The following is a 26,339-nucleotide window of genomic DNA, read 5'->3' on the forward strand; positions in this document are numbered from 1 at the left end:
TCATCCAATAGCGAACTCCTCATTATTCAGAAAGCTTTTTGTTATTTCAAGAAATCTAGAAGCGGAAGTGATGACGCAACGCTTCGAAACGTATTTCATCCTTCCAACACTGGCGCCAATGAGTCGCAAATAAGGAGAACTTATTTTTTTTCTTATCTATGGTTGCTGCAGTCAGCAACTGTTTAGCATTGGATTGCTTGTTATTTCATGTCTAGAGAGTAGTAAAATGTGTCGAAACTAATTTTACGCCATTGCATTTTGGACTGCCCTTGAGTTTTTAGACGATGTACGCAGCTATTAAGTTAGTTAATAACCATTTGCTTCTTTACAATTTCCAGTGCGACCATAATTAGATATATATTGTTTGTTCAAGCGTGAATAGTTTCAACACCCGTGTTTATACTTAATGAAACGAAACCCTTTGGATTACTTATTCAGTTGTAATGGAGGTACTTAGATTTTCTTCCGCTTATGTTCACTTGTAAGTATTAATGAATATTTTAAAACATGTTGTTATATACATTTATATTTTTGTTGATTTGCATTTGATGAGGCTCCAATTGTAACTGTTTTTGGGTTTATCGAATTAATTTAAAGTTATCCTACATACCTATGTGCGCGGTGTACTATTTGTTGTAACCAACTGAAACTGATTAATTACGCAAAAGAAATAAGATTTATATTTGAGAAGCAATCACAGAAAAGTTATTTCGAAATACTTGGATGTACATACATTTTGGTTCAAAAAGAAAAAAAAATCAATTGTTTAATTCATGAAAAATATGGTAATGCAAATATTTTCTAGTATTGTAATATGCTTCACAAAAAATGTGCCAGTATTATTTATCTTTTTTTATTATAATTTATTCATTCATTTAAAAAATATTTATACCATTAGAAAATGACCCAGTTATCTATTAGTAAGCAACATAGTTATGCAATTAATTCATGTGCTTATTCATTTTGTTAAATGTGGTTGACAATAAAAAATTCCTTGACATTAGTTGTTCGGTAAATAACATTTCCTTCGTGGATATACTAGTTTAATGTAGGACAGTCAGGAGAAATGAGTCAGTGGCAAAAATAGAACAGCTGCATTTATGCCGAAATAAAAAGTAATATTATTTCATTATTTATATTTGTGATGAACTGGAAAAGGGCTAGAACAGAAGAATCAACCCGAATGGTTCCAGAAGGAGGACTGGGTGTCATATCTAAATTCACCAATTTCTCTGTTGGTACTTTTCGGTACGCTTTGTTCGCCAGAGAAATTGACTTGAGGTGAACGAATTCCGGAACGCGAAGGGTAGGTAAGTTCTGTCAAATTTTATTCGAAAATAAAAGCTATCAAGTGTGATACAAGATATGTTTTTAGTTCTGCATTAAAAATACAATATGTTGATAATTTTGTCTTGAAAATATTGAGAGAAAAACTGAAGTTTAAGATTGTTTAACAATAATCCCTCTTTTGAGAAAGTACCCCCCCTCCCCTCCGCTGACGATTTTGTGATTAAGAATGAAACTACTATATTATTTCATAAATTTTCAAAAATTTATAACTGCGCATATGTTATGCTATTAACCATGCTATTTGTCATTAGAAATTCAGAAAAAAAAAAAAAAAAATCCACGAATGATTCTAAAATTGCTTGTTTCATTGCTCTTATATATGAAAGAATTGAAATTGATATGGTATGCAATAGTATAGTAAAGAATGATATTTTAGAAAAAATCACGGAAAAAGGATTCCGAAATTCTCGAAAACGTTTTTGGAAATTGTTTGGAAAATTCCGAAATACTCGGAAACGTTTTCGAAACTTTCATGAACCACAGCTGCACAGAATACTCAAACATTTCTGGAAATTACGGAAAGAGGATTCCGAAATACTCAGAAACGTTTCTGAAAATTACAGAAAGAGTATTCCAAAATACTCGGAAACATTTGTGGAAATTACAGAAAGAGGATTCCGAAATACTCAGACACGTTTCTGGACATTATGGAAAGAGAATTCCGAAATACTCAGAAACGTTTTTGAAAATTTCATGAACCGCAGCTGCACGATGTACTCAGAAACGTTTCCGTAATTTTTTTACAGTGTATCATTGAAACATTTCTGAGAATATAACTGTTTAGAATCAAACTAAATGCACTTCTCCTTTGTCTAGTTCTCATCACATTTGCTTGAGTTCTGCCCCTGCATGCAGTGACGTAACCAGAAATTTTTTTTAAGGGGACACATTAAAAAAAAAAAAAAAAAAAAAAAAAAATTGATCGGATAGGAAAAAAGTTCAAAAGGTGTCCGGTCAAAAATTTAAAACTTTTAGTTTTAAAAACGCAATTTAAGCCTTAAAACACGATTATAGGCCGTGTTTATTGCCGTTAGGGTAAGAGTGGGAGCTTAGACGCTGTTTCCGATCGGTTATAGTGTTTTACTTTCAGGAGCTGTTCCACTTAAATTTTTTGTGAGTGTCGTTTGAAAAACGCATTGCTTGTGATATTAAAGAAAGGCGGCATGGAGACCCTTACACGAATATTTTCTCAAACTCAAGTCTTAGAAGCAATTTGTAAGGCCATATTATGTAATATTAGAGCAGTGATTTTTCGAAATTACAGCTCCAAAAATGCAAGTCGGAGCGATTTTCGGTGCTGTTGAGTATTTGAGGACTTCTCCGTAAAACTTACAAATATTTGATGCTAAAGAATTATATCTTTGTTTATAACATATAAGAAAACTAATATTAATTTGGTACAACTAAAACCAAAAAACTCTTGGAAAGAAACATTGGATGAGTCCAGATCGAAATTTATTTTTGATGTAATTTACTTCGATAAATACATTTTATATTTATTATCAGCAAATTATTTATTCGTGTTCTTAGTTTGAACAATATGAATAACCAAGTCAGTTTTAATTGTTTGTTTTTTATCTAGTGGGATAACATTTTACTAGATAAATATTTGGATTTTTAACATTTCAATTTTTCGAAAAGTTTTTGGAGCATTACTGTTTCACTATTAAAAACAGATTCATTGCTTGCATTTTAATTTGTATGATGCATAGCACTTTGATTGTTCTCTTTATCAATATGTAAAAAAAGTCATGTATGTATTATGCACTGGTGTTATAACTAACTTGATTTTTCTGTGTGTATAGGGGGGGGGACGCCAGGAAACTTTCGCCCCTGGCGCCGTCAGCTCTTCGGACGGCCCTGCCACCAATAGAAGGAGTCTATTACGACCGAGAAGTATATAAGCAAAAAACAATCTCACAAAGGAGCATAAGCTTGCTTCCTCGTAATCGAGATTTTTCGGTTCATAAATATTTTCACTTTACTGTAAGAGCAAGATATAATATTATGGAGTGCGTAATTATCGATATGAGTGAGAAATCGATATTGGAAACACGAAATGGAAAACCATATCTGACTTTGGATGGATATATGTACAGGATTCACAGAACTATGAATGACAAGATTTTCTTGGCTTGCATTAAGGATAGAAAGGAAAAAAGTAAGGGAAGAGTGAGAACAACATTTAACACTGCGACATCATTGACGACTGCAGTATTAGTGTGTGCCAAATGAAGCTGTAATTGAAGCAAGAAAAATGTACTTAATTGCAAAGAGAGAGAGGAAAAATCGGTACCAGTTGCTTCGGTATACCGAGAAGAATTAGCACATCTTTACGAAAAAGGATAGGAATTTTTTGTTGAAGTGCCTAAGTATGATAATTTGAAGCACAATTTATGTGAAATACGAAGAAAAATTTTTTGGAATCGAGTAAAATCCTCCAGATGCAACGTCTGTTGAACTTCCTCCAGATCTTATTAAATTTTCATACAATTCGTGTTTTGTAACTATCGACAAACTCATCAATGATAAACAAATCATTTTTCAGATTCCTGAAGCAAGTAGAATTTTGGAGCAAAAAAAGTCATTTTTTTGACGGAATATTTAAAAGTTGCCCTCGACAATTCTCTCAGTTGTACAATATTCACGTAGACTTTGGAAGTTCCGAAACAGAGACTAAAATTTATCCGGTGCTTTTTGCACTTACCAGACAAAACGGAATCGACGTACATCTGTATGCTAGAAAGCATCAAAGAATGGTGTCCACAGTGGAATCCAACGTCTATTAAGCAAGATTTTGAAGCTGCAATGCTGTCAGCTGTGAAGAAAGTTTTTCCTAGCACCAAAATTTCAGGATGTGCTTTCCATTTTGCGCAGTGCCTCTGACCTGTAAAAAATCTCGGAAACCTCTCTGAATATACAAAAAAGCTTTCCGTAATAAACAGATTCGTACGCCCTCAGCAGTTTTCTGCTCTTATCAAATACCTTTCCCGTTTAACAAGAAAGTAAGAGTCGACGCCTGCGCAGCTCACACGGCAATTTTATAGTCCAGCACCAAATCCAAACTTAAACTCGTGAAAGCACGCAATGAAAACGAAGAATCTTATTGCGCAAGAAAAAAAAATCTGTAATTTTTTTTTTGTCTCAGAGAAAAATTCTTTGGAATAAACAAAATCCTCCTGTCGAATGCATTTTTCTGATCTAAAGCAATAAGTTGTTCTTCTCTCTAGAAAAGTAACAGGAAGTAATGACTCATGTGCGAAGTAACACTCATCAAGGCCATTAGTAGAAGTTTTGTTCCTCGCATGAATTCACTGAAGATAATTTTAAAGTCTTAATTTTTTTTGCAAAGGAATCGTCATGAGATTGAATTTGAAGCTATGTCACTTATTTTTAAGTACGAAGTGCAACTTCTCGACGCATACTCGCGGAAGGAATACAAACTGAAATTAAAAACCAAATAACTGCCGAGAGGACGCCATGTAAATTCGTTGCGTCGCATAACTTGTGTAGGTAATTTACTTTTTTCTTGGATACTTTTCTTCTTTCTACCAAATGGGTAATTTTTGTAGGCAGAATTTTATTCTGACATAAAAATCACCTTTTTGGTGACCAAAGCCTGCAAAAGACCACCACCGACGAATAGGTAATTCGTTTTGCAACTCTATTACTTTAAAGTGATTTAGTTCATATAAATCTCGTTAAAAAAAAACTATTTTCCTCAGTATCATTTTTTCGTTGTGAACTATTGCAATTTGAAAATATTTTACATTACATAGAACACATATTTAAAGTGCAAGTGTGTCTAGTTTTATTCTGTAAAATTTACGAATTGAAGATTATAAAAAACTTTAAATAAGTGTTATTGTGTACTTTGTTTTTATGTGTCAATCTCAGTTAATATTTGGCTGAACATTTATGTATCAAGCATTATGAATTAAATGTTATAATATGCAAATTTTAAGGTTTGATAGTTCGTCTTTAAGATTGCATGTTTTCATTCTCTTGTAAACAGTGTAGCTAGATTGTATGAAGTAAAAAAAAAAAAAAAAAAAAAAACTATCTCTTGTAATTAGGAACATAGTGCTTCAGTATTATCTAAATGACGATATCTCTTTAAATATTTGCATTAGCGAAACGCTTTAAATTAGTTAAATGTGTATTAATTTCTTTAACAAATAGATTCATATATGTATTTAAAAGTGTCTTCATTTTTTTCGTTTTACGAGCCTCAATTTTACCAAAAGCAAAAAAAAAAAAAAAATCCACGAATGATTCTAAAATTGCTTGTATTATTGCTCTTAGATATGAAAGAATTGAAACTGATATGGTATGCAATACTATAATAAAGAATTATATTTTAGAAAAAATCACGGAAAAAGGATTCCGAAATACTCGGAAACGTTTTCGAAACTTTCATGAACCACAGCTGCACAGAAACATTTCTGGAAATTACGGAAAGAGGATTCCGAAATACTCAGAAACGTTTCTGAAAATTACAGAAAGAGGATTCCGAAATACTCAGACACGTTTCTGGACATTACAGAAAGAGGTTTCCGAAATCAATGATGAGAAAATTAAACAACTAATTGACTATTTTGTTAAAAATTGGTTAGAGAACTCCAACTTTCCTGTTAACATTTGGAATGTACACTGTAAAAAAAATTCGGAAACGTTTCTGAGTATATCGTGCAGCTGCGGTTCATGAAATTTTCGAAAACGTTTCTGAGTATTTCGGAATTCTCTTTCTGTAATGTCCGGAAACGTGTCTGAGTATTTCGGAATCCTCTTTCTGTAATGTCCAGAAACGTGTCTGAGTATTTCGGAATCCTCTTTCCGTAATTTCCAGAAATGTTTCTGAGTATTCTGTGCAGCTGTGGTTCATGAAAGTTTCGAAAACGTTTCCGAGTATTTCGGAATTCTCCAAACAATTTTCAAAAACGTTTCTGAGAATTTCGGAATCCTTTTTCCGTGATTTTTTCTAAAATATAATTCTTTATTATAGTATTGCATACCATTTTCAATTCTTTCATATCTAAGAGCAATAATACAAGCAATTTTAGAATCATTCGTGGATTTTTTTTTTTTTTTTTTTGGAATTTCTAATGACAAATAGCATGGTTAACAGCATAACATATGCACAGTTATAAATTTTTGAAAAATTATGAAATAATCTACTAGTTTCATTCCTAATCACAAAATCGTCGGGGAATTGGAGTGGGGGGTACCTTCTGAAAAGTGGGGATTGTTTGTTAAACAATCTTAAACTTCAATTTTTCTCTCAATATTTTCAAGACAAAACTATCAACATATTGTATTTTTAATGCAGAATTTAAAAACATATCTTGTATCAAACTTGATAGCTTTTATCTTTGGATAAAATTTGACAGGACTTACCTACCCTTCGCGTTCCGGAATTCGTTCACCTCAAGTCAATTTCTCTGACGAACTAAGTGTACCGAAAAGTACCAACAGAGAAATTGATGAATTTAAATATGACACCAAGTCCCTCTGCTGGAACCATTCGGGTTGATTCTTCTGTTCTTGCCCTTTTCCAGCTCATCACAAATATAAATACTTACTCAAAATAGGTTACTGATTTTATTTTTACAGTGTGCGCAAAATGCATTATATATTTTATTTATTAAAACATTGAACTCTATTACATGATTATTCCATTTCATATATACGAGAATACCCCCCCCCCCTTGAAAAAGCAACATCATATACATTATAAATCAAAGTATCATATAAATTATAAGTCAAATACTTTAATATGGTGTAAAAATATAAAATTATTTTATTAAGTCTTTTTTTTTTTTTGCTTTTGGTAAAATTGAGGCTCGTAAAACGAAAAAAATGAAGACACTTTTAAATACATATATGTATTTATTTGTTAAATAAATTAATACACATTTAACTAATTTAAAGCGTTTTGCTAATGCAAATATTTAAAGAGATATCGTCATTTAGATAATACTGAAGCACTATGTTCCTAATTACAAGAGATAGTTTTTTTTTTTACTTCATACAATCTAGCTACACTGTTTACAAGAGAATGAAAACATGCAACCTTAAAGACGAACTATCAAACCTGACAATTTGCATATTATAACATTTAATTCATAATGCTTGATACATAAATGTTCAGCCAAATATTAACTGAGATTGACACATAAAAACAAAGTACACAATAACACTTATTTAAAGTTTTTTATAATCTTCAATTCATAAATTTTACAGAATAAAACTAGACACACTTGCACTTTAAATATGTGTTCTATGTAATGTAAAATATTTTCAAATTGCAATAGTTCACAACGAAAAAATGATACTGAGGAAAATAGTTTTTTTTTAACGAGATTTATATGAACTAAATCACTTTAAAGTAATAGAGTTGCAAAGCGAATTACCTATTCGTCGGTGGTGGTCTTTTGCAGGCTTTGGTCACCAAAAAGGTGATTTTTATGTCAGAATAAAATTCTGCCAACAAAAATTACCCATTTGGTAGAAAGAAGAAAAGTATCCAAGAAAAATTACCTACACAAGTTATGCGACGCAATGAAGTTACATGGCGTCCTCTCGGCAATTATTTGGTTTTTAATTTCAGTTTGTATTCCTTCCGCGAGCATGCGTCGAGAATTTGCACTTCGTACTTAAAAATAAGTGACATAGCTTCAAATTCAATCTCATGACGATACATAAGCAAGAAAATATAAGACTTTAACATTATCTTCAGTGAATTCATGCGAGGAACAAAACTTCTACTAATCCCCTTGATGAGTGTTACTTCGCATACATGAGTCAGCAGTTGTTTTCATTGCGTGCTTTCGAAAGTTTCAGTTTAGATTTGCTGCTGGACTATAAAATTGCCGTGTCACCTGCGCATGCGTCGACTCTTACTTTCTTGCTAAACGGGAAATGTTTTTGATTATAGCAGAAAACTGCGGAGGGCGTACGAATCTGTGTATTACGGAAAACTTTTTTGCATATTCAGAGAGTTTTCCGAGATTTTTTACAGTGTATCGAATGAAAGATATCGAACAAATAAGAGTAAAAGGTTGGAACTCAAAATTTAATGCCATTGTTGGTAAATCGAAGCCAATGTATATTATCTTATTGAGAGGTTAAAATTAATGGCCTTGGAGTCCGTTTCAAATAAAAGCTTCGGAGCTTGGCTGTTCAGCAGCAAAAAGGCGTAAAGTGTACATTGAACTTATCGGAAAGATCAAGACAATATTGCAGAGTTTGAAGAAACCAAAGATGTCTGAAAATGTTTGAACTCTTTAAGCCATGTAAATAGCTTAGCATAGAAACTAAATATATACTCAATAAGAAAGTTGAAATAAAATAAAAAAATGTGTAAAAGTAAAAATATTTAAAACCAGTTCAAGGAAAAAAAAACGTAAAAAAAACATTAAAATATTTAAAAGAAAAAAAAAAACTGCAATTTTTAAACCACTAATGCCTGTAACTTTTATTAGTAGGCATTATCAGTCCCAAGTCTGAATAAAAGTGTGAGGGGAAATTGCAGATTTTTGAGGAATAATTGTTCATTTATGCAGTACATATTCTATTTAAAATTAAAGCTTGATTTTGTAAAGAAATTATTTAATCATATTTACAAAATTTATGTTCTACGTAAGGTTATGTTTAAAAGAAAATCACCTTTCAATATTTCATTATAGAATTAATAGTGAAAAAATAATACATTAAATGATCTATAAGCAATAAAAAAAATCACGCACATATGTGTTCAGCGAGAGCTTCAAGTCGGTAACTTACTGCTAAGTACTCGCGGACTTGTAATGAAACGTGTTAAAACAGTAAGATACTTGAGCCGAAACTATATTTTGTACATGTATATTGCTAACATTTTTCTAATTGTCTTTTAATGCAGTTTATGGAGGGAAAAATTGAAGTATATATAAACTCTTATTAATTTCTCCCCCAAAAATTCAGATCTGCATTTTAATAATGTTTCGGTGTTATATTAATAAGGTACTTTAAGTCATAAACTCTATTTTATATTGTAGAGAGAGAGATATACTGGTTATCATAAATTAAGAAAAAATCACAAAAATAGCGATAACTCTCTCAAAAAAAAAAGCGAAACCGTGTAAAATTTTAATATGTTGTTGAGTAAGAATTGCTCAATAAAAGTGCAATATGCAAATTAGTGGCACTGAAATTGGAGTGCGTCATCTGTGAGGAGCATAAAAAGTCCATGTTTTTGAGCAAGCCGAAGCTGTGCTGTAATACTGCCATAAGAAATCCGAGATATCCATTTTGTAACAATGACTTCCAGGCATCATTTGCCTGAAGAACTGGAGAGCCATCAGGAGACTTGAGGCAGAGCAAAGTCAAACAGAAGTAACCAGATGGCTAAATGTGAGTCCGTTAGTGGTTCATAGATTTTGGAGTTGATTTCAAACGACAGACTCGGCATCCAGGAGGTTCAGCCAAGGACAGCCAATGACTACGACGAGCGCCGATGACCGATGTTTGAGGTTATGTGCACGCAGGAATAGAGCCGCTACTCTGACTTATTTCAGATCCTCCCCTGCTGCAGCCACCGGAACGTTGGGTTAACGTTAATTGTACTACTAGGCCTGGGCCTGGGGCCCCTCTTCCTAAGGGGCCCCAAATTACTTAAGGAATTATTCATAGCATTACAAATATACAAAAAATACACACCATTTAAAAAATAATAGCCTTCAGGTGGCCTCCAAATTATTGTGGGCCTTGGGTCTCACGTTTAGTTAGTTGGGCCCTGCTCGTGACTGCTGTTCATAACCTTCCACCACTGCCTTGTAAATACCAACTGGTTCATAAAATTCACTCTGACAACACTAGATAGTTGCACCTTATTCATGGGCCACATCAAACATCAGCTTTACCCGCCTAAAAGGTTTATTATTTAAATCCAAATTTTATGACTGTGTTACTGAACCCTTTTGTCTGTTACTGGTGACTTTACCCTATGGCATGCGTGCATTAAGGGGGGGGGGGGTAAATAACATTTTTTTTCCTCCGATTTCAGTTTTACACTAGTTCAGGGCGGTCATTCCAAGCTCGTCAGCTTACGAGATCGAGATTTTCGCTCACGTGATCGGTTGTGATGTAGAAATGTCGCAGAGTAGTATTCTAATCTACTCGAACTTAGCTTGCGACTAGGTTCGAGTTGCTTCGAATACTACTTTGCAACATTTCTACGTCACAACCGATCACGTGAGCGAAAATCTCGATCTCGCAAGCTGACGAGCTTGGAATGCAACCGCCCAGAAAAGTTGGATACTGGTGGGTATAAAGTTGAATAACTTTGTGTTTAAAATGTAAAATTGGAAATAACTACGTTTAATTTTATTTTTTTTTAATTTGCAGTAATCTGCAATGTTGTGTAATTAAAAGGTTCATTTAACAAATTCATGTACTTATGCAATTGCATAATTTAGCTGCTTTTGACGTTAATGTAAATGCAAAAAATAGCAATGTTTTTGAAAGATATTACTGCACTTGAGTTTAGATATTTTTTTAACTTTTAAGAAAATTAAAAGCGAACATTATGGAGAAAACCCAGAAGAAACAAATTGTGATTTTTGTAGGAAAATCAGTTATTGCGCTTATGGTTTTCTACATGAATAATTTCTATAAAAGTTTTTTTTTTTTTGTTTGCCTTAATGGCAAAACTCAGAATGAACATTTTTACTGGACATCGTGACAACTTTTCTCCATGTAGATGAATTATTAGGGGGTATTTTAGAGCATATTTGCTTGCATAATTTAATGGTTTTTTAGCGGAACAAAAACCCTTATCCTCCAGAAAGTAAATTACAAGCTATTTTCAAAATTCGAGGCTCAAATTTAATGTTTTGTGATTTATTCATTTATTTTTGGAATAAATTATGTTGAGTTCTTTCCATTGACATTTTAAATATTAATATAAGATGTCCAGTACAGTAGACATTTATTTAATGCTAAGCATCTTTTGATTTGAAATGTTTGGCAAAGTTGGTACAGTGCATACCGGGCAAAGTGAAATAGTTTATTTAATTTATTTATTATTTCATTTATATATCGACATTACTTTTCATTAATTAATTCTTTCTCATTCATTTATTTTATTCAGTCAATTATGCATTCATCATTCATTAATTTATTTTAACATTTATTCAAGTAATTATTAGTTCCTTTGTTTATTTACTCATTATATTATCCATTAATTCATTTGTTTATTCAAGTATTTATTTATTTTTTCAAGGAAAAATATTTTAAATAATCAAACAGAACATATTTTATTAAAATATATATTCTGAGATTAAGAATTTTAAAACTAGAATTTGTTTGTGAATATTGAAAAATTGCCACTTTTGTTTTAGCAATTAATTTTAGTATTTATAGTATTATATGAGTTCGTGTCTCATAGTTCCCGAGGTACTTTTATGTGAGAAGTGAAAAAATTATGAGTTGAATGGAATTCAATTACAACTGAACTGTTGACGAAAATAGCAGCAAGATCAGTTTAAAAACCCTGCGCCAACACAATAAGGTTGTTGAATGGAGTTATGGCCATTATATCGAAATAATATACATAAATGTATTTGCTAGATTTTATATGAATTAGGTGGCGTATTTATTTCGATTTCGTATTTAATCTACAACTTTAGTTTTTAACCCCGACGCAAAAAGGAATTGTATCACAAATGCGACGTGGGTGTGTGTGTGTGTGTTTTGCGTCGTAGCTCCTATTTCATTTGATTTTATTTTAATCAATAATACCAAACGGATGAACCTTTTTGATATATTTTCTTTGTTTGAAAAGCACGTCATAGAGAGTGTTTTTATCTAGGTTTGCCCAACCTGCGGCTCTCGGGTCGTATGGGACCTGCTAATTTCATCATCTGCATCGTAGACCCTAAGCGAAAAACCTGAGTCTGACATTTTTTTGTTTGAAATGTGACTTGATCAAGCCCGTAACCCAGGGTAAAAAGCATCCATCTGTTTTCAAGTCAATTTTGATGCCTTCAATGTTCGCTAGCTCGATAAATGTGCGTCTCGCTGTTCCCACTTATTATGTTTTACTGTTCCCAATAACTGGGGGAACAGTGAGACAAAATTTCATTTCGTTTTTATTTTATTTTTCTTTTGTGTGAATTCGTAGATTTTTCTAAACCAACATTTATAAGACCTATTACAGTATCACATATTATAGAATTTAAAAGAAATTGATTTCAAGGTTTTTTCATAATAAAAAATGCGATTGAATTTTTGCTTCTCACTGTACCCACTCTTTCCCTATATCCTTTTTGGAAGAGGCAATCTTGGAATACCGAGAAAATGCAACTTATTTGCGTTTTTTTAGAATCCCTGCATGAAGCCATAACATAACATTAATGGGCTGTAAAGTTTTTAATAAAATTCGTGTTTCGTTTTTTTAGTCTACATGTCCAATTTTTTTCCCTTAATAAAATAATGTATTTCTTTTTGAAACTCGAACTGTGATGATCGTAATGTGCATTATTTCACGCTAAAATGAATTAAATCAAAATTTGGAGTTGTTTTCTTGCTTTTCACTGTGGAGAATACTTGAAAACAACCAGTTTTGTCAAAAATAAAAATTCTTAAGAATTGAAAGTTCCGCTACATTATGGCGGAGAGAAAAATATTTTGCAAGAAATCATTTTAACGGTTTAGGAAACTTGCTAATGCTTCTTGTAAGGTAGTTCAGAAAATATTCTCTGAGAAAAACCTTCTTTGTGAAGCAAGGAAAACGTCGGATGTATTCAACGTTACTTACTGTGGCTTTCCCACCCTCTAGGTTATTATGGGGAATAGCTAACAAATAGGAGCCCCAACCGGCGAAGTACGTCAGGTAGAAAACACCTTGAGTACAATAAATGGTTCTTGAGCTCTTGCTATTGGTTTACTATTCCCTACAAAAAGACTTTCTACTTTGGAAGCTTTCTAAATTTAAGACCGCCGGTAGGTTCGGCTAGTTCTCAATTAACAGAATTTCAACCAATAAAGGAACGAATGCAAGCAGAAGTTTCACAGATGGTTGATTCTTCACGTAAACCATGATGTCTCAGCTAGGGTGGTTCTAGTAGTTTCCGTCGGGAGGGGAGGAGGACATTACTTCTTGAATAACAACAAATTCTTTTCAGGAGGAACGAATATTAGCGCTTCAAATCATGTATTCATTGCACAGAGTTTATTCAGAAGTTACTAACACCAGGAGCGGATCGGAATGGGACTATTCGGCGCGGCCTTTTCGGCGCGGCTGTTTCGACGCGACTCATTTCAAAACGACCTGTTCGAAAATCGAAATTGTCTGCATACAAATATGCCAAATATTGCTTCAAAATTCTAGATATGTTTTGTTTTTTAAGTTTTGTAAAAAGTTTTATGAAGTAATATTTTTAAAGATGCATTTTGTTTTCTTTTTTATTGTTAGTTGATAAAATAAAAGTTTAAAAATATCTTCATAATTTTTCTAAGTAGATAAGTTAGGAGACAGTATTGACATTTTTCTATGCAATTAAAATTTAAAACTTTTTAAATTTAAATTGATTTTTTTTTCGTTGCTGATCATTAATTTGTGCATTTACTTAAATATCTTTTCTTTATATAAAAATTAAAAACTGTCAACTAATAATAAGATTAATGTTTTATATTCGTCTTTGCAAAAATTAACGTGTTGAGAAAATCACCCGCAACCGCGCTCTATATAAAGTTTCAAGTTGTGTAGCGTGCTTTGAACACAGGATAGACAAGAAAAACTTATAAGGCCACAAGATACAAATAATTATTGTGTAATGTAAAGATTATAATTATATATTGCTTTTAAGCTTCATAAAGACTAATATAATCAATAAAAAATATTTTATTTTTTTTATTAAAGTAAAATATTTTGTGTCATTTTATTTCCTATAACTGCTCTATTCTACTAAATTGTCGACTAACTGTTTAGTAAAACAAAAGCAACAACAGTAATAATAATAGTAATAATAAAATTTTTTAGAAAAAAAGTAATTTGCGAAAAAGTAATACAAAAAGAAAAAGTAATACATTTATAAAATGATTACAGAAAAGTAATAGTGTTTAGAACTAACTTTCAAAAATAAATAATTTTTTAGTTAATAAAAAAATCAAACATTGCCCTAAATTTACCTTGATGTCCTTACATGGGTTTGCATTAATTAAGCCGAGCTTTTTGGTTTGTTTGAAAAGTGTTTTCACGTGAAGAAGACTGATGAAATTGTTTCCAATAGCTGCTATAACAAAGAAGATATCACCACAAAAACACAAAACGGCTCAGCATTAATAAAAAAAATTTGACTAAGATTTAGGACTGATACTGCCATACCAATTTTTCACAAAACACGTATATACTGGGTTATACTCGTGTGTATACGAACACTTATATACTCAGGTATTCGAGCAGATACTTACATACAAGTGTATGATATAGAAGTATACAGGGTACGTTTAAACTCTTGCTCAAGTTTTTGAAGGTGTTAAAGGGGAGAATATTTAGCATGAATCTTAACATATGGTCACAAACACAATGCTGACACGCTACATGCACGCAAAGCCAGAAACTCATAGATGCAAAACAGGTCACAAATTCATAACACCTTGTTTCTAAAAAAAAAAAAAAAAAAAACTGGAAAATTGAAGATTAAGGTAAAAGAAAATACTTTCCAAACGCATTTTATTTGTTTACAATCTTCGAAAAATGATGTCTAGACTGCTAAATGATGTTTTTGTTGTTTGCTTATTTTGTCCGACTAGCGGTACGGGATAGTCTCTTATTAAGATGTTTGGTATCCAGAGGATACTACTGTCGTAGGAAGGTTAAGCACAGTAGCAACTTAAGCCTTATTGTACAAGCTTAGTTATTTGGTTTCCGGGTTTCTGCTAAAAATCAAGCACGAAAAAAAACACTATTGTTGGTACAGAATCCAAAACGCGTTTCTTCAATGTCTCGAAAACTTATTTCTTCAGATACTGCGCTTTAGCTTCCCACGGCAGAATAATGTAGTAGCGTTGTTTGCGTTTTTCAAGCATCAATAGAAAAAATAGTAGGAAGATGAACTTATAGGGTGGTTATTCACAAAAAATCATTTTCGAATTTTAACCTGGGTACTCCTCTAAAATGTGCCAATAGGTTAGAAACAGTGATTCTCCAAGTTTTAGCACAATCGGATTAAGTACCCTCCCTAGTAATCTTGCCATAAAAAATTAAAGTTCTGACGGAGGGGAGGAGTGAGCACGGTGAGACGGGAAACAGTGACACAACAATTTATTTTCTGTTTGGACATTTCCAGCCTGGTAAAGTGTTTTTAAAAGTTAGGCTGACATACTTTAAACATATTACAGACCCCCCCCTCAAATACTTTAAAAGTGGACGTAAAATACCTTTAACATTTCAAGCCAATTAAGTACTACACACAATATAACTTCACCGATATTCTATAGCATAAGTGATTTTAATTAGGAACATTGTCGTAATGATTATAACAAAAAAAGTCAAGGTTATTAAACAAACCCATATCTCACTAATTTATATTTTGACTGTAAAATAGTATTTAGCTTCTGAAAAGAAATAGTTCTTTCAGGTACGTCTACACATTTTTTAAAATAGATGTCGATGTCAATGGAACAACACAACGATGTTTTTAACAATCGATGTTTTACTTTCGATGTTTTTGAAATATCGATGCAGTAACTGAACTGTTAACTGCCATGCAAAATAAGCTCAAATTGGGTTGCCAACTACTCCACATCTTACGAAGTTCTCCCGCAAAAATTGCAAAATTCCTGAGCGCCGCAAAAAATTAATTTTTCTCCGCATTTCCCGGCCGAACATTTTCAAGCATGACATAGTGTTTAAAGCTGTTTTTTACCCGACTGCGCGTGCGCGACGTAAAGGAGGGTAATGTGTTTATCACTCTATGTATGTATGTATGTCTGTTCCTATGTGGCATTCTACGCTCTAAGAAATTTCACCGTTAGAATACGGTCAGTGACCGGCAGAAAATGGTCCGGTCACTGCCCGTAAAAATAATATTCTGCCCGTAATCTTTCATGACCGTAAAAATAATAGGTTTGCCCGTAATTTCCTCCCCGTAAAATAAAAGGGGAGTGACCGTAAATTGACAATGTGCCCGTGAAAATTATATTCCTTTTTCTACGGCCACTGCCCGTACTTTGACTATGTGCCCGTAAAAGCTAGAATTTGTTTTCTACGCCCATTGACCGTAAATTGATATTGTTCCCGTAAAAGCTAAAATTTATTTTCTAGTCCTATTGCCCGTAAATTGATATTGCTCCCGTAAAAGCTAGAATTTATTCTCTACGCCTATTGCCCGTAAATTGATATTACTTCCGTAAAAGCTATAATTCGTTTTCTAGGATCACTGCCCGTAAATTGGCGTTATGCTCATAAAACTTTTCTATGGTCACTGCCTCCTGTAAATTAACATGATGTTCATAAAAAAATGTCATTCTTTATCGTCACTGCTCACAAATTATTAGGTGCTTTAAAACTTAGTTTATTGTCATATAAGAACCAAGTTATAAATAAAAGTTTTAAGATCAGAATAAAATGCAAGTCATTTTTACAATTCAATTAATGCGTAAAATAGGCTAGCACCGTTAGTAATGCAGTTTGAGGACCCCAGTTGCCAGAATTATAAATACTCTATTAAATGATCTCTAAAAATGAGAATGCATGTTTAAGAGAGAGAAGTATAAAAAGAAATATAAAAAAAATCCCGTGAAATAAGGGAAACTTAACTGAAAAACAAAACAAAAAACAAATTCAGTAAAGCTTTTTTAACTGTATGGATTATAGTAAAATACAACACTTAATATTTATTTAAAATGCTTACATACACAATAATTTGTTTCATCGCTAAAACACATGTTACCAATATTGGCAACTAGTGTTTTTTTAATGGTTCGTCCATTGCCTTTACTTGTTTGCTAACCTCGTTCATTCAAAGAACATAGAACATTCAAAAAAGTTATATAAATTATTAAAAAACATATTTATACTTCATATTTAAAAAGTTATAAATTAATTAAATTATACATAAATTAAAAACTTGTGCAGTCGACTTCAAAAATAGACTGCATTTTTTACTAGCTAGCATAAACTTATGGATAAATTAATTTTTAAACACCATAAGTATCCATTAAAGGTAAGCATCTCGAAAACAATTTTATCGAGAGAAAGAATTTTAGCTCAAAAATTATTACCAAAAAAATGTGAGCATGTCTACATAAGAAATAAGAAGAGACAATATCCAGAAGTGTCAACAATGAAAACAAAGAAGTTAAAACATCAAAAAGGTTTATTTTACACTAATTACAAGTTAAATAACAACATAATTACAAATAAACTTTTTCAGAAGAGAAATTATGGTCAAATTTTTCAAAACTTGGTTGAATCACTTTTTCCAAATCTTTATTCCTTTTGGATCCTTTAGTTCAGTAACTTATCCAAAATATTGCCCTAAAAAGAAATCACCATAAGGAAAATTAAGAATGATTTGTTTTTCACACATTTAAAGCAGAGCAGCATTCTCACTAAATAGTGAAAATCAAAATAAAGCATTTTAAAGCACCCTATTTTTTTTCACCCCTTTCCCTGGTTTCATAAGGTTTTCCTCCCTAATATGATGTTCAAAGGATTTTTACATAATTTCCAGGAATCCTAGGAAAAAGCACATGCATACATAGAAATAAAAGCTATAATAAAATTAAACAAAAAATTAAGGCTAGATCAAAAGACATCGTAACTGCTAAAATGTATAAATCTTAAGTTTAATGCATAAAAGCTGGTAAACACGTAAATATCGAAAAATTTGTTTCATCAAATCAAACGAGTGACAAAGAAAAGCATTTTTCCAACATCAATTCAAAATATGTGGTCTGTTTTGAAAAGAAAACAAAATGAGGTTATGAATATTTAGTGAACATCAATTTCAAAAAAAGAAAGAAACAATGAATCATATTCAATTGAAAACATAAACAATAATGATGATCATTAAGAGATATAATTAAACATAAAGCACTTTGGAGTCTTGCAAAGATCTTGGGGGAAACCTGCAACTGTAGTACAAGTATAAGGGGAAATTTCAGGGAAAAAACATTTTGGAATTTTTAGTGCCAATATGGGCTATTTCCTGACGGGCATCTACAGTATGATAAAAACAGATATTGAAAACACCTTTTTTCAGAGCATAAGCATCCAAGCTTTTTGACCCCATACATAAGCATGGTAGCAGATTTTCTAGTAGAGGGGCTAAGGGGGGCCACAAAAGATAAATAAAAATAAACTATTTTATTTCATAAATTTTCATTTGCCCATACATAAATAAAACTTTTAAACAAATTTTATAAATAAAAACATAATATTTGAATAAAACTACTTTTGTTCGCTATAGGAATAATATTGGAGTCTGAGTCCAGTCCTAAAGGATGCATTTGTACTGGTTTAATATTTGTATTTTTTTTTCCAAGTTCAAAAAGAAAAGTAAAGACAGAAAACATGTTGCATTGTTGGAAGGAAAAAGACAAACTACGGGAATCTTCAGCTCCTTACCCCAAAATAAGAGACTTCCCAGTAAAAGTACTGGTCAAAAATTTTTAAAGTACAAAGAAGCTATCTATGATTAATTTTTAACGCGAGAAAGAACTGTGATGGAAAAATTTAAGTTTTTTAAATCAATTTCAATTTTCCCCCCACAAATTCTGAAAAAATAGTTTTAAATTTTAAACTTTAAATCTTTTTGGATTTTCTTTTTAATTGAAAACTTATTTCATGCTTAATATCCATATAAATATTCCAATAACAGAAAAATTTTCCCTTGTGTATGTCAGTTGTTCGTTAAAAAAAGATCTATATTCAGTACTTGACCCAGTAGCATGAACTTGGGTTGAGTACTCAGTAATCATCCTAAGTACTATTCAACCACACTACATTACTGCACTCAATAGTAGGACAATGTTTTCAACCACACATGCACACTGGGTTTTAACATGCATACCCACCAACTTTGAAAAAGCTCTTCGTTTAAATTAGGGATACATTGAATATGCAGTTGATTTTTGGTATACTGCTGGCTATTTGGCACACAAAACCGAATACTTGGTTTGGCTGAATACCTTAATATTTAGTCAGCAATTGAATAGTAAATAACATAAATAGTGCAAAGGCAGGTGTTCTAGTAAGGTGGTCAGCCAAACGTGGAACCTCCAGTGTTTAGTTTCCAAGCATGCTTGGTACTCATTTTATTGACCCACTTATGGGATGAAAGGTGAAGTCAACTGTGCCCAACGGGGAATTAAACTCAAATCTGCAATGAGGAGGCACAAAGTGCCACTGGACTTCTTAGGTATGAAACACTAAGCAGAAAAAATCAATTTGTGAAACGTTTCTCGTCTCACAAATGTTTAAAAAAGGCAATTTATAACGTGCAAAGAAAACACTCAGAAATTAAATTTTGCAGTATTTTGATTTCGGAAGTTTTACAATTCAAAATATTATGTAATGCTTCAAACAAAATAATTAATCTACAGAAAATAGATAAGCATCTTCAATTCTGAATTGCCATAAAATAAAATACAAAAATTATAAATCATTTTTTAGCCAAATATTCAGTCTTCAGTCAAATATTTGACTAGAATTCTAATAAAACATTCGCTCAAAAACATATAATTGAGCTATCAAATCATCCAGAAGAAATCAATAACCAAACTCTCGACAACAAACATTCTTTTATAACACTATTTAATTAAAACACTAAAGAAACAATCATTTAAAAAACCAGGAAGGTGTCCGTTCCACAATAGTGGAGGCTCATCCTCATCCCCTAAAAGACGGTGCCTCAAAGAAGGACATTCCTAAAAAAGACACCCTTACAGTAAATTTTATTAGCAGTCTACTTTTGGTTCTTTTCAATAGTAAATGAGTGTTACTGATATGATTAATATAATTCTTAGATTGCAAACATCGCAATTGGAAAACAAAATATCAAACATATCATACTATTTTGAACACGCTTAAAATGAATTTCTGCTAAGATAAACTACATTTGTGATCCCTGTCCTATTGATTGTTAATGATTGATATTTTGATAAGATAAACTAAGGTGAAGGCCTATAGATTATAAAGGTCCCTTGGAGTTAGTTTTAATAAGGTTTGACTGTATTTTCAAAATAAATATGGAAATCTGCACATCCTACATGCAACGATGGATACAAGGCGAGGGTCATAATTCTCTGCCGACATTATTATCCACTCACTTTGTGTTCAAATATACTTAATGAATAACCTGCAAACAATTAGAGTATTTTTTTTTTAAATTCACTTAATATTTTTTAAATTAAAAATCTGGAATACAACTTCCTTTCATTGCTTTTAAAAGTAATTAGTATTGTTTATGTCCCACAAGGTGCTTTATTTCTGGCTAAGTTATTGCTTTAATTGACACCCAAGTATTTTCAGAATTTTTTATGCACTTTAAAAATATTCTTCAGCATGACCAGCCCTAAAATAGCAGTATCTAACCCCCTGATATCAACCTTTTCATCATTTATAAGTTGTACCACAAAAGATGGCTAATGCACTTCTTTTGTCGTAAGTAGGATCAGGCCCGGCATTTTAACTACTGTGAATGCGTTAGGCATTAGGATCGGCAATGGGGTTAAAACCAAGGATTCTGGGAGGAATTGAGCCCCTAAAACCTCCTAACTGGCAGCGCCCATGCATACCCTAGTCATGCTCATCTTTTTTTCTTGAAAGAATGGGAGGGGGGAAATCCCCCCCCCTCCAATGACGAGCATGGATGGGTATGCAGTAGGACAGCCAGGGTTGAGATTTTAACTGTTGAAAACTGCCCAAGTATCCTTGGTTGTAGCACATGTTGCTAATCCGAAATACAGTAGTTTATATACGTATAAGGCAAGGGGGCCCATTTAGGGGTGCAAGGGGGGCTAGAGCCCCCCCTTGAAATTAGAATTTCCTTGCTTTGTTCCAAAAATGTAAAAACATTTCTTCTCCAGCCATTAATGAATAAGTTATTAAAAATGTCAAATTTTAATGACTCTAATCTGTCCTGAAATCAGTTTCCATGGGGAAAATATAGAGCTAAACCACAGGGAAAATATTTGAGCCCCCCCCCCCTTGCAACTTTGCATATGGGCGCCCTGCCTATACAATACAATACAAATAGGACGTGTTCTCATACCTATACAATACAAATAGACTACCTAAGATTACAAAATGAAGAGTTCTGTTTTCGTGTCCAGTTCATCGGACATTACTCTGTGGCACAATTATACTGAACATTTTATCTTCTTTTAAATTTATTATAAAATTTTATTTTTTCATATCGATAACATTTAAATACAACAGCGACCAGAAATAAAAGCACTGAATACAAGTAACAAGTAGAAAAATTACAATCGTTAGTTTCTGAGCAAAGAAACTGATCGTCGCTCAATAGAGTTTAGAAAAACATTTCTTAAAATAAAATATTAATACATACCTCTAAATAAATTCCGATGAAACACTTCTTGATCCAGAAGTTATTTTTCATCCAATTGTGCAAAAACTTTAAAGCAAGGATTGTCTGGGTGAAAGAAAATTCAACTAAGTATATGGAACAAAATAAAAAATGGTAGGTATGATTATGCATCATTTATATAAAAAAAACTCCAGATTAAATAAAAAATTATTAAATAAAAACAAAAAACCAGACTGCGTAAAAACCAAAAAAACTAAAAAGAAAAATGTATAAACCCAGTAGTTTAGAATGTATTAAGTACTACTCAATAACTACACCGTTGAAATAGTTTTATAACCGTACACACATAAGACAAAGCATAAATTCAAAAGTGGAATAGAAGGATGAACAGTAAGGGCCCATTCCTTTCTGATTCAAGAACCCCGTAAAATTTGAATGAACGACATTTTCGAAAACGTTTTTGATTTCGGGTAGTTTTTCGAAATTGAAGATCCAAAAATTCAAAATTTTTGACGATCTTTGATGACATTGGAGAGAGGGGGTTGAGGACGACTCTCCCCTGAAAAAATTTTGGAACTAAAAAGTCGTAAAAATACAGTTGGCGATTTTTTGTGATGAGTTTGGGAGGAGGGGGAGAGTTTGGAAACCTTTTCCGGAAATTTTTCGAATTTACAAAATTAAATTTGCAAAGGTAAATTTCGGTTTGTGAATTCGTGGGGGGGGGGGATCACCCCAATTGCTCCCTCTGTGGATCCACCACTGCCCCTCCCCCACTTCAAGGACCTGCAACCATGACTCCTATAAACCTGCCATTATGATTAAAATACATTCCAGTCAAAACATTCATACCAGAACCAAATCATTCGAAAGAATGACCTGAAATGCGCCTTTGACAACAAACATTCGATTATAACACTATTTGAATGAAACACTTCAAAAAACAGTAGTACAACCAGGGGGAGGGTTCATGGATCTAGACCCTAATTGAAATGACCAAAAAAATTCAAAAATGAAAATATTTGTGTTTCACACATAATTTCATTAGTCGTATATAAGAAAACTTCAAGTAAGCAGCGTTTATACGTTTTTGAAAGTACTGCATGAAACAAGTGTATAAATAAAAAAAAGTATAATAGGTTTTCGTTATTATGTATTGGACTCAGCAGTGACTAATTTTGATAACGTATAAATGATAAAAACGCTTCACTGTATAATACACAGAGTGGTTCGAAAGCGGGAGTAACCCTCATTTAATTTTACTATGGTTGAATGTTTGCTGTACAGTTCAGGCTCCGATCTGAGTACCTGCAGTTCGGGGGGGGGGGGGCACATCCTTAAGAGATCCACGATCCAAGAAATTGAGGAAAAAAACTAGTACTGAGACTTATTTACGTAAACAATATACACTGTTAGTCTAGGAGGGGACCCACTAAGTTTTTGCAAGAGGGTAAAAATTTATAGAGCCGGGCTTAACAGTTACTTTGAAGTTTTAAGAACTTCAGTTGAACAAGATCCATGTTGCAACACAGCTGAATTCTGCACCATATTCCACTCAATTTTGGCGTTTAGAACATTGCGTTTAAAATTCTGCTCTGAACCCAGCAAAACATCTGCAATAACATGGAGCAGAATTCCGCTGTGTTACGACATAGATGTTGCTCTGCCGATTTTTACTACTTTAAAGACTGTAAAGTGACTGCGTAATGAACATAACACTGAATATGCGATGGGGGAGGGGGGTCACCCCGTTTGAACCACTCTGTATTCTGTATATTAGACCCTTAAAGAAATGAAATCCTGGCTATGCAACCCCCAATAAAAAGTTATTTGATATTATAAGTCACATGAACGACTCTCTAAAAAAGGCATACCCACAGTAAATTTCAATAGCACAATCTCACCACTTTAAATCACCTCCCCCCCTCCCCAAAAAAACCTAGATTATACTTCTATGATGCAAACACAGCCTAAGTTTCCTACTAGAAAGACATGGCTTCTCGTCCGCTCAGATTGAGCAAATTGAAAACTGCTTCAATTTCATTCAGACAATACATCAGTTAATGATGTGAACATTCTTCTTACAGTAATTATTATACAAAATATTATATTTTAAGTTATGAATAGTTGTAAGTTACAGTAAAACATAGTATTATTATAGAAATTTACATTTAATTTATAAGTTTAGGCACATTGAACCAGAAACAATTCAGTAATTAAGTGTTGAAAGTTGATAAGAAATACATGCTTCATCACATTATTTTTGGTTTATAATAATTGTATGAATAACTGTTTAAAGATTTAGCTATTAAAAAAATGTATGAAACATGTTTTAAACATTTCTAGCTGTGAAACTAATGAAAACAATGATGTCATTATTTATATTTTCTACTAAAAACGAATCTGTCGTTAATAGGTAGCCTAAAGCAATTTATTTTCAACTACGTACCTATGTTTTATTTCATTGGTTTAAATGTAACATTTGAGTTCATTAAAAACAATCTAAAAAATGTAACCAATTCCTATTAGTCATTGATCATGGTTATTTAAAACCAGGAATATAAAGCATGCAGAGAATTAGTAAATAATTCATTTTGCCCTCATGCACAACATCTTTAATTAATTACATTAATTTAGAAAAATATTGCAGAAATTTTTGGATGAAACTATGGAAATTAAAACACATGGAGCATAGTATGATATTCATTTGTGCGTTTATATTGCATCACGTTTGCATACATTGTACTATGTAAGTACGTCTTGATACAATCAATATCAATTCTAAATTTCAACGTTACAGCGAAGCTTCGGTACTCGCCATCAATCAATGCTCACAAATTATTGTTATCAAAATAGCTAATTACAAAAGAACAGCAGATTAAAATTACACTTAAACAATAGTATAGAAAAAAAAACACTTACTTAATATTTTGATTCCAGACATTGGAATACACATGGCGAGGAAGACAACACTTTCTTTTTTTTCGACGCCTAGGAGCAATACTTAGATGAGAGCCTGGAAGACAGAGTCCCTACTCTCCAATACGTATATTTGGTCCAGATATTGTAAGACGTATATCATATATTACATATTAAAAAGGTAATAATCTAGTTGGAAGACAACATTCGTTCAACAAAAGGCAGCCATCTTGGCTTTTCTCCTTCCCGCTTCTTTGCGTAGAAACACGTGACAACGACACGTGATCTTTATCAGCCAGCAAATTACGGGGAATGACCGTATTCTGCACAGATTAAGGGACTGGACGACTGCCCCGTAATTTTACGGTCAACGCAACTTAAATTTACTGTAGTTTTTTTACAATTACGGTCACTGCCCTGTTTCCTCGAAGAAGGGCACTTACCGTATAATTTTATGGCCAATGCGCCTAAATTTACGGAAATTTTTTAGAGTGTATGATAACAGATGGCTAGTGAAATATGCGGAATTAACTTTTTATTGGTGATGTGATTTAGTAAATCTGTCCGAAGTTTATTCAAAGGCAACACAGTATTCTTGTTGGATACAACATACAGAAGTAATAAATAGTGCAAATAAATTTGTTTCATATGTTATTAAAATTAGAGGATCATCTTACAGACTGTTTGTTTTGTTAAAAATAAATGTGACATTGTAAATAAAAAAATGTTGCATAAAAGTTTTATTTATTTTTTTCTTATGAAGCAGGGTTGAGTGATTTAAATCAGTTGATTTAAAAAAAAAAAAAAAAAAACATTGATTCGCAAAAATCATGATTTTTAAAGATAAAATTTTTAAAAGTTCAAAAGGCTGAGTTTGATGGACATGAAGTTCAGAGTATTTTTATTAGAAAAACAATGAACAAACAAACATTAGTTATAAGTACTCTTACTAAAAGAAACAAAAAAAAAATCATATTGTTATTAAATAAATTTAATTGAAACCCAAGAAAAATATTTAAAAAAAAAATCATAGTAGCAATTAACATTAAAAAAGAAAGAATTCGCAAAATATTTTTTTTAAAGACTTACAAATAGCCTTATGCTGTAAAAGTTTCAGTTTCTTACTCAAATTTTAAGAGGGTGCTCAATTTAACATTAGTCGTAGCATGGAAAATGTCACAAATTTGGAAACATTTAACTTCCCCAGCTGTGTCTTTGTAAATAATCTTTTTTTTGCAATGTATATGCATATTACTTTTGTATATCATAATATGTAGCATTGTTTTTTCAGTTCAATGTAATTTTTAACGCCCCCCTCCCCATACTTACGATGTTTGGGGGAGGGAGTTGAGCACCCTCTTTCAGTTGAAATAAGAAGTCACAATTCTTCCGGTATATTACTATCCACAAATCTAAAAATATTGACGGGTGTCCCAGGCACGTAGCTAGAACTTTGTTAAGGGGGGGGGGGGGTCCAAGGTTGAGCGAGCTTCAAAAGAGGAAGCATGCTAAAGCTAAATTAGTAGCTCATAT

At 32.3% G+C, this 26,339-nt stretch overlaps 1 long non-coding RNA gene across 1 annotated transcript; it reads right to left on the bottom strand.

Annotated features, from left to right (window-relative positions):
* Window positions 1–17,715: 17,715 nt before the first annotated feature.
* Window positions 17,716–24,914, bottom strand: LOC129231765 (uncharacterized). The gene is made up of 3 exons (XR_008581290.1): window positions 24,810–24,914; window positions 21,912–21,995; window positions 17,716–17,872 (listed from the first exon to the last, which is right to left on the bottom strand). It is a non-coding gene; the product is annotated as an uncharacterized LOC129231765 (long non-coding RNA).
* Window positions 24,915–26,339: the final 1,425 nt, after the last annotated feature.

This window comes from Uloborus diversus, chromosome 10 (assembly GCF_026930045.1).
Source record: "Uloborus diversus isolate 005 chromosome 10, Udiv.v.3.1, whole genome shotgun sequence".
Taxonomy (NCBI): domain Eukaryota; kingdom Metazoa; phylum Arthropoda; class Arachnida; order Araneae; family Uloboridae; genus Uloborus; species Uloborus diversus.